Source organism: Myripristis murdjan, chromosome 21 (assembly GCF_902150065.1).
Source record: "Myripristis murdjan chromosome 21, fMyrMur1.1, whole genome shotgun sequence".
NCBI lineage: Eukaryota > Metazoa > Chordata > Actinopteri > Holocentriformes > Holocentridae > Myripristis > Myripristis murdjan.
Genome location: NC_044000.1, coordinates 7614545 through 7624143, shown reverse-complemented (window position 1 = coordinate 7624143; position 9599 = coordinate 7614545).

Below are 9599 nucleotides of genomic sequence, written 5' to 3'. Positions count from 1 at the left end.
GAACAGCACTGCCTCCTGAGATATGTTTGTAATGAAAAACTCCAGTTTGTCACATGCTTGAATCTATGTACTGTATGTATGTGTGATGATAGATAGACAGATACACAGATACATAGACAGACAAAATGGTATTGTAAAAGCCAATAACAAAAGCATGCTGAACCCTCTGACAGTGAGTGCAGATGTGTCAGTCATGATTACAGATCCTATGATGGCGTGACAGCCTCTGTGTGCTGATACATTCACTGAGAGCAACCTTGAGCAGCGGTAGCCGGCGGCCCGTGGGTATGCTAAACATATTACATTAGTTTATGACTAAACAACGGGAGGCAGACTGGAGGATGGAGAGAACAGGGGGAGGAGGACCTGCTGTCCATAGGCAGAGATGTGTTTGCGTGTGTGTTCCCGTGTGGGAAAACGTGGGAAAACCCCAAACTGACCTAATTCTTCATATGTGCTTTTGTAGACTTTATTTACATTGCCATTATGATAACACTACATTCAAGTAATGTTATTGATTCATTTATGCATGTTTTAAACTCTGTCCATTTTTCTTTTCAATGCTGTTTCAACCTTTGCACACCTCATTGCTACTTGCTACCATCTTTTAATAAAAATATTTCAGTGCTGTAAAAATAGCATTCATCATTATTACTACTACAGTAGATGATAGGAAGAGGAGGAAGAAGAAGAATGTAATTTTAAGCAGTTTATTTTAAGCCATTTTTTAGAGCGCTCTTGTTGGAATATCAAAGTTACTCGTTTGATGGACTGTAGAGTGCAGATTGAGAGTTGGAAAAGCGTATATACAGGCGTACAGTTTCAGCTCCATAAATCTGGCAACCCCTGCAGAGAGAGATGAAACTGCCTCCTATAGGGCTGGCATGGGCAAACAGAAGGAGCCTCATATATCACATCAGCAGCGTGCAGACTCCTGCAGTACAGGTTAGAGATGAACAACCTTGTGACTCTCCCTTTCTCTGTTCATTTGTTTCTCACTCTGTCTCTCTCCAAGCCTTCCTCTTTCCATTTCTCCCACTGCCTGAGCCTCTTACCCTTCAGTCTGCTTTCCTGGCATGAATGTTGCATAAACACTATTGCCAAAGTGTTTAACATGAAACTAAATAGCTATAACTAGCATGTAACAGTAAACATATACACCTCTCATATGACTTGGGCCTAGTTATTCACAAGGCAAGTAAAAACATTCAAACGGCTCTCTCATATACTGTTTATTGACCCTCAAGATTGCATGTGGGGCTTGACTTTAAATTCTAACCTAAATATTATGTGAAAAATAGTCAGTGGCTGGGGTTCAACTGTAACAACTACTAGTTGTATATTCAGAAGCTCAATACACCCTTTTCACCACAGCCATTTGGACATGAAATAGCAGGTAAACACAGGTGTTACTAATGACATTAATTAAGTTTCAGTGCAATCTGTTGTTGAATCAAATAAAGGTGAAGCTATAAATAAATTATACAACGTTTGCACAAGAAAAAAGCTAGAATGGGGTGGTTATAGACTACAGGAAAATGAATTAGCAGTGTTTTAAAAAACGACAATCATGGAACAAAAGTAAGTTTTTAAAAAAGTAGGATTGAATAAGTTTAATATAAAATAGAGGTGATACACTGAAGACAAAAGGCATTGATATAAGCTACTCTGTAATCATTATTAGTAAAGATGATATGATGGACGGAGTTCCACTGATTACAATCCTTTGACCACATGTAAAGATATTCTGGAGCCCACTAGCCATCTAAAAAGTTCACTGGTTATACATCTGCGCACACAGGAGCCCATACACGGCATGTACACATGCGTGCACAAAGGAAAATTTGGTTTATAGATGCACAGTACTGATTGAGCCAAGCAGTCTGTCTCACTGTCTGTCAGGACGCCAAGTCATCAAGAGTCTCAATTAGAGGACGGACTGCACAAACGTGACCTTCCAAACCGGAGAGAGATTTACGGTTTGGTTAACAGCTTAGATCTGGGATCACATGGTTTGTATTTTGATCTGACCGTGGTTTTCATTATTTTCATCATTAAAAGAAAATGGGAAACATTTCAACATAAAATGCTCCTGACCCCAACCTTCATCATGCACAATACAGAGAGAGCAGTTAAAGGAATCAGGCTCGGGATTGAAGAACTGCATGGGTCTGAAATTTTAGCCGGTGGTGTTTTCCAGCCGTGGTATTGTGTTGTGGCTGGCAGAGCAGAGGGTCTGAGCCAAACGTCCCCCTTAACGTCTGAGCAGCTGTGTAAATGTGTTGTAAGACGTGTGAGACAATTCAGCAAAACAAATGATCTGCTGAGCAATTAGCTGCCCATCTCTCATCTGATCTCTCTGTTCGCCTGCTGTCTGTTGAACCCACCACTGAGCTACATGAATATGCTTTGACAGCATGATAGAACAATTATATCAACAACAACAACAACAACAACAACAACAACTTGTCTGCACACTATTGGTCTAATACTAGCTGGATACATTTGTTTGTTTATGATAAAATAATTGGATAATGCACAAATTAATAAGCTCTTATACACATACTCAATGTCTTGTAAACACACAAAAACATGCACATATAGGCATGCACACACACACACACACACACACATATGCATATATACATATTGTAGTCTTTTCATAGCACGTGGTTCCAGTTAAGTGGTGGGCAGTAGTGGATGGACATCTGTGCACGCATACACCAAAACTCCACCAAAAATGTGCAAACAAATACGTAAGAGAAAACTTTATGGGTAATAGTAGGTAAGCTATTCCAGCAGTAAAATTAATAGGATTCAGCAGGGAAAAATTAATATAAGCACACACACAAAAATTTTACATAATATAAGTAATAAAAAGCAATTAACTTATAATATAATAAAAAGCTACAACTTATGTTGGGTTATAGGTTACATCGTTATATGATGTCAGAGTCATTTAATTTAATGTATTAAATTTCAACCCAAATAGAATGTATGGGTCTGAAATATAGAAGGAAGAATGCTCATGCACATGAATGTTTTAGTTTCCTGGCTGGGGGAATTTGTTGTTCACCTTGAGCACAAAGGAGCCAAAGACAGAAGAAGAAAGAAACTGGAGGAAAAGAAGACCACAACAATAAGAGCTGAGGGATGTGGAAAAGGAATGAGAAAAGAGGAGCAAGAATCCAATGTTGTGTGAACTGATGTGACAAAAAAATACTGGAAAATTATAATCATCATCACGCAGCACGCATTAAACACATAATGATGTGAGGCAAGTGGCCACGTTTAACATCAGACCCAACCTGCACAAAATTTTCACAATATAATTTGGCTTTGATATCAGAACAATATACAGGTACAAATCAAAGAGGTAACAGCCATGGGCATTCCACTGAATTTGCGTTTCACTGCTGTATTTACTCATGTTTTCAATGTTGGTTCAAACTGTTGTGTCACAATGCTCGCTGGATAGGATCACACTGAAAACATTTTGGCTGAAAAGGGGCTTTTTACACAGGTCTGGACTCTAGAAATGTGTGGGAGAAGAATCTAGTCAACATTTTCTTTGGTGTGGTTTAAGACCCCTGCCAGCTCACATAGTGTGATATTTGTCACTGTTTAAAATTATCCTCATCTGTACAGTGCTATGACAGAGGCAGTGGGGGCAAGGCAGCTTATTTTCATGAATCATACCAAAGACCAAAATCAATCAAAAAATTATGGTCTGGAAAAAGTAAGGAATTTTGTTGTTTTTGAACAAACTGATGTACAACGATGATGCACAATGAATAAAATATTGTTTATTGCTGTGCAGGTTTATAAGCATTAGATTATGGACTGCAGGGGTGTGTTCTTATTATTTCACCTCAGTGCAGAGCAGATTCATTTATGCTTTGTCTGATTGCTATTATGCGATTGGTCTGTGTAGGGATACACAAATAATCCCAAAAATATCTACATCAGTGTCTTGACTGTCAGAATAAACTGATCATAAATTCTAAGGATAAGTACATAATTTACTTTTCCATCCAAAATCAATGTTTCGGGGTAATTTTGAAGTGCTGAAATAGAAATTATACCACAAAAAGCTTTTGTGAATATCATGCATAGCATACTGGTATTGCTCTAGGGCAAAGGAGTGAAGTTAAAATTATTTCATTTTGAACAACAGGCCAACAAGTATGTTACTAAAATATATGTCATAAAAAGGTAGATGTTCACTTAGTCTGCATCACAGTAAAGCAAACTCATTCCTGAACAGCTGAAAATCCTGTGAATACATGGGAAAGATTTCCTCTCTAATGCTGAGGCACTGTGTACCGCTGTCATGTAGGTCTTGCCACAATAGCAGTGTTGTGGAATGGTTTATAAAATGCAGATGTCGTGTCCAGGATCACTCAACAAAGTGCTTACCAATCAGTCTGTTCCTCTGAATTCTTTACAACAGTAATACCACAGAGGTCAAGGGTAACAAGGCAGATGGCTTGCTGTTACAAGCCTGGAGCTTCCAAATGTCATTCCCATATTAAGGTTGAATACACGCCTTGCAATTATGCCACAAATCTTTTACCAACCAAAGATTGTTGTGGTAAGGGTGTAGTTCAATTCAGCACACACATCCCTTCTTGAAAACAAAGGTTGCATGGTGGTCTTTTATGTGATCAAATTTACCTTTGTCAGTCTACAGATAATTAATTTAAACTTATAAAATTAAAGGGGCTGTCCCAGGAATGTCTAGAACACGTGCACAGAGGTTATCTGGCTTGAAGAGTTCAAAGCAGGTCTCCTGCAGAGAATTTCTTTCCAAATCATGTTCTCTGAACACTGGTGCCCCTCAGGGCTCAGTCCTGGGGCCCTTGCTGTTCTCCCTTAATCCCTTGGCCACGTGATGGCCAAGGGATGTCGATGACCTCCCCCATCACTGTGGACAACACCATTGTGTCGTCCTCTCTGACTGCCGAGAACCTCGGGGTGATGCTGGGTTTTCACTCTGTACACTAGCAGAACATGCTTGTTCCTTGTAAGAGAGGCACTGCATTTCCTGATGGAGGTGCTATGTCTTCCTGCCTAGACAGCTGCAATGCTCTTCTGTCTGGACTACCTGCTTCTACCATTAGACCTCTACAGTACATCCAGAATGTAGCAGCCCATCTGATTTTCATCCAGTCACTCTGGACTACCCATCTCTGCTTGCATCAAATGTAGAGCACAATTTAGAGTTGGCTTGTATAAATATCTGGATGGTATATGAGTCCGCATGGTGGCAAAATATCCTCATCAGCTGCTCCGATGGACTGCTAATCCACAATGCTGTATTTGTGTCTCTCCATACACTTCCAAAGTGCAACAAAACAGCTCCCAAAATAACACTTTCAGCTCATAAACAATCACAAATAAAGCTGATTATGTCAACATGAAAAAAATGTCTCTGTGCTCTTATGTAATTACAGTTATTTGTGAAAGTGCTATCAGATCATTTCTTCCTGGCACGCCAAGCGTGAGCTTTGTGCAGATGCTACCTGCTGGATTTACTTTCTAATTCAAATAGAAAAATAACAAAAATATATAGGGTACTGTAATCAGCTGATTTAATGTTGGCTTAATCAGCTTTGTTTGCTTTGATTTACGTGCTAAAAGTGTTATTATGAGAGCTGTTTTGCAGTGCTACGGAGGTGAATGAAGAGATACAAAAAAAAAAAAAAAAACCTGCTGTCACCATGTCAGACTTTCACCTCCTTCCTCTTACCTCCCTCTACACTGGCTCTGCCAGAGGCTCCTAGGTTAATATAGGCTTCATTGTAATACCTGTGAGAAGCTATTTCTAGTAATGTATATCAAAATATACACATATAACACAGCACAGTCAAAAATTGTGCATGATGTCTAAAACTGGGGCCATATCTGGTTAACTTCCCGTAATATGCATTCACCCTAATCAAACCCGCCGCTGTCAACGCACACCTCGAGCAGCTGAGCAGCGCTGATATCTATCTGTTAAAGAGAGCAGAGGTGTCAGAGCTGAGAGTGAAGAAGTGTGAGCAAAGAGAGACGTGGTGAGTGAGGACTCCATGTTTATTCCTCCATGGGGAGAGGGCTGTCGTTGCTGAATTCCTGTGAATGAAGTATGGCCGCCAGTTCCTGTGAGCCAGATAATTCACCTTTATAGGTCTGATGTATCCGACATGGACGTGACACTTCCACAGTGGTGGTGAGAATTCCCACCAGGCCTGACCACACAGACTCCCGTGGAGCAAATAATACTAGTGGTTTTAGGAGGGACAATCACCAGCGGATACAGCGGCCAGCCAGCAGAGGTGTCGAGTTATCTGGATGCCTAATCCCGGCCGTAACAATTGCAGAGACGTGGATGATGAATTGTCTCAGTGGGGGGCTTTCACTAACAAATTCAACAGAGGGAATACAAAATGGCTGCCGCACAAGGGCTATCAAGGCAGGTGAGATATGGAGCGTAACTCGAGAGGACGAAGATATTGAAGACAAAATGAAATGGAAACTTACTTTTCACCATCTTAGTTAATCTCCATACCATGACAGTGTCACAACTAGTACTGACGAGGAATGAACCCAAACGCACGACTCAACAAGAGTTCAATTAAGTAATTTAATAACAAAAGTAACAACTTAAATACACTATGAAAACCAAGAACAAAAGTAGCAACAGAAAACTCTTAACAAGGAATAACTACAAACGAAGGCAAGACAAAGTATCAAATAAACATAAAACTTGGCAATAGCAAAACAAGGCAAAGTAACAAAGAAAATACAAAACCTGACGTGGCGAGACTTGACATGGAACATGGAGCAAGGAGCAAGGAAGAACTGAGGTCCAAAACACATGACAAACAGGACGAACTGCCACAAGACAAAGGGAAACACGGACTATATATGCACACAAGGTAATGGGGAACAGGTGGAAACAATCAGGGCGTGGCAGACAATCAGACTAGAGGGAAACACACAAGGGGAAGGGCAAGTGACCTGACACAAGAGGAGAGTGGGATATCAAAATAAAACAGGAAGTCACGAGACAAGACATAACAAAAACACATAACGTCAAAGACATGACACAACAAAACCTAACAAAATAACATAATAATTTCTAGGACATGACAGACAGACACGTCTAACAATCACATATCTCAGGAAAATAGTTGGCACACATGACAATTTTAATTAGTCACATTATCACAGATTTGTTAAAATTCCCTCCACATCCCTTTTCCCATCACATAAAACCTGGAAGTACACCACTTTGAAAGTGACACAAAAATGGTGCAACAGTGGAGCTGGGACCATGTGTATTCATTTGGGAAAATTCAGAATAGGTTCAAGATTTTGTATTGGAGGAGGCCAGTAGTCCTCAGTGATAGAATACATCAGCATCGACTTCTGACTCCCTTTGTTTTATTTATTTATTTATTTATTTATTTATTTCCTGGTCCAGTCCCATTCTTAAACAGTTCCCTCCCCAGCATCATGTTTAAGCAAGACACTATCGAAATGCTGTTTCCTCATGACAACAAAGGTGCACTAAGGGATAATCCACAATGAAAAATAATGACCAAGGTGGACACAATAGACCTCCTCATAATGGATTATCACACTTATTACACGACTTGCATAGTAGTCTACATACCAAAGTGATGGCAGCAAAAACAAAGGGTCAGTCGTTTTCCATGTCTGTAGCAGCTGGACCCAGAAATTAACATCCATACTGTCATTTTGACACTGGATGTTGCCAGTGTAGATGTGGCAGATATATATATATAAGATATATTTTGGTTCATTCAGTATTAAATGCTTATGAAAGGCATCTTTCAAAAGCATTTAAACACAGGAATTCTGATGTTAATCCAGCATGGCTGATCTAACCTTTAATCTGTAAATATAGTCTTTTCTTTTTTCTTTTTTCTTTTTTCCTTTTTTTTTTTGTACAGATGTTGTGGTAATTTTTGTTCATTGGTCAATCAACTTTTCTTCCCAAGTTTTTGAAAGAACATGCCATACTTGTGTTCTTTCAGCACTGACAAATTTTCTGCATTCTAACAATTTGTAGTAACTTTAATTACACTGAAATGAAACAATTCCTCAATTTGCTGAAGACCCCTGGAAACCCCTCAAGGATCCTTGAGGGCCCCAGACCCCACTTTGAAAACCACTGACCCACCACAACCACATTAAGCACATTTGTTTGGAACAAGCAGATACAGTGAGGAGGTTTCAGCTTGACAGCAGGTTGGAGAATGTTTTAACCGACCAATCAGAATCAAGTATTCAACATAGCCGTGTAATAAATTTCACACAATTTTGTGCCTATAGTACAAATTGACCATATCTGTGAGGGCTTGATAGACCTCGAAGACATATTAAATACTGAAAATGGCTGAGTAACTAATTCATTCATAAATAGCTGTGACGATTAGTTGAATAATGTTGTTAACTGTCAGGATAAATGCTTGGCAGGCAAAGTCAAACTATGAGTTAAAACTATTTACAACAAATGCTGTGACACAAGGCGACAGGCAAACGCTGTAAAACGTCTTGGTAGCCGTCTCAATAAAAGAAAGCATACATCCACACACATATAGAGCAGAGCCAGCGTGGAGGGAGGGAGAGGAAGTGAAAGTCTGACATGGTGACAGCCCGCTTGACACAGCGTCGCTCTTATTTACAACCTGCAGACAGCCAAGGTCATCACAAAGTCACTTAGGCAACCCCTGTCTGCCCAAACCAAACACCTTTTCCTGTGTAAGCTTTATTGTTGTTACATGGGATCAGAAACCTCCTGCGGGTGTGCTGCATGTGTAAAAAATATTTTTCAAAATAAAGATTCATCCCAAATTGAGATTTCCACTTGATCGCTGACATTCAATGACCATTCCGGTGATTTTACATGTTTAGCTACAAAATGTATAAACTTCACGTTTCTGCTGATCTCTCCCAAAGCACACAGTCATGTTTTAGAACTCCAGTATCATTTTTCCTCCCTTTAATCCAGCCATTGGTTTCCATTCATCCCACTACGATATGAAAATGAACTTTCAGACTTCAAACTTTCTTTACACCAGTATTCCATCGCCATAATAAAGTCGTCCACATTAGTTTGAATAAAAGCAGCACCACTGTTGTGCTTTGTTGACTTGAAAAATGATGTGAAATGGTCCCTCCGCCAGAAAATAATCCCGTGGGAAACATTTGCTTTAAGCAGCCAGTCAGTTCTGTGGTTTCTGAATGCTGACGACTTTTTAGCCACAGAAGCAGAATATTATAAGGTATGTGTGTTACAACCAAAAATTCAAATTTAAGAATGAAGGGCTTCTGATTATATGTTGTCAAATCTTCAGTACCCCTGCATGATTTGCAAAATGGTTTGTTGCAATATAAAATGCGGGGAGATTGTAATAAATCGGTCAGATGTTCAAAATAACTGGTATGGGCCTTTAAAGTGAAACTCATTATTGAAATTTACTGATGTAATTAACTATCATGAGCCCTTTCTTACAAAATCGTGCTGCTGTAGAGAATTTGTTCATCTTCAAGCAATAAAAATAATACAACAACAGATTTTGACT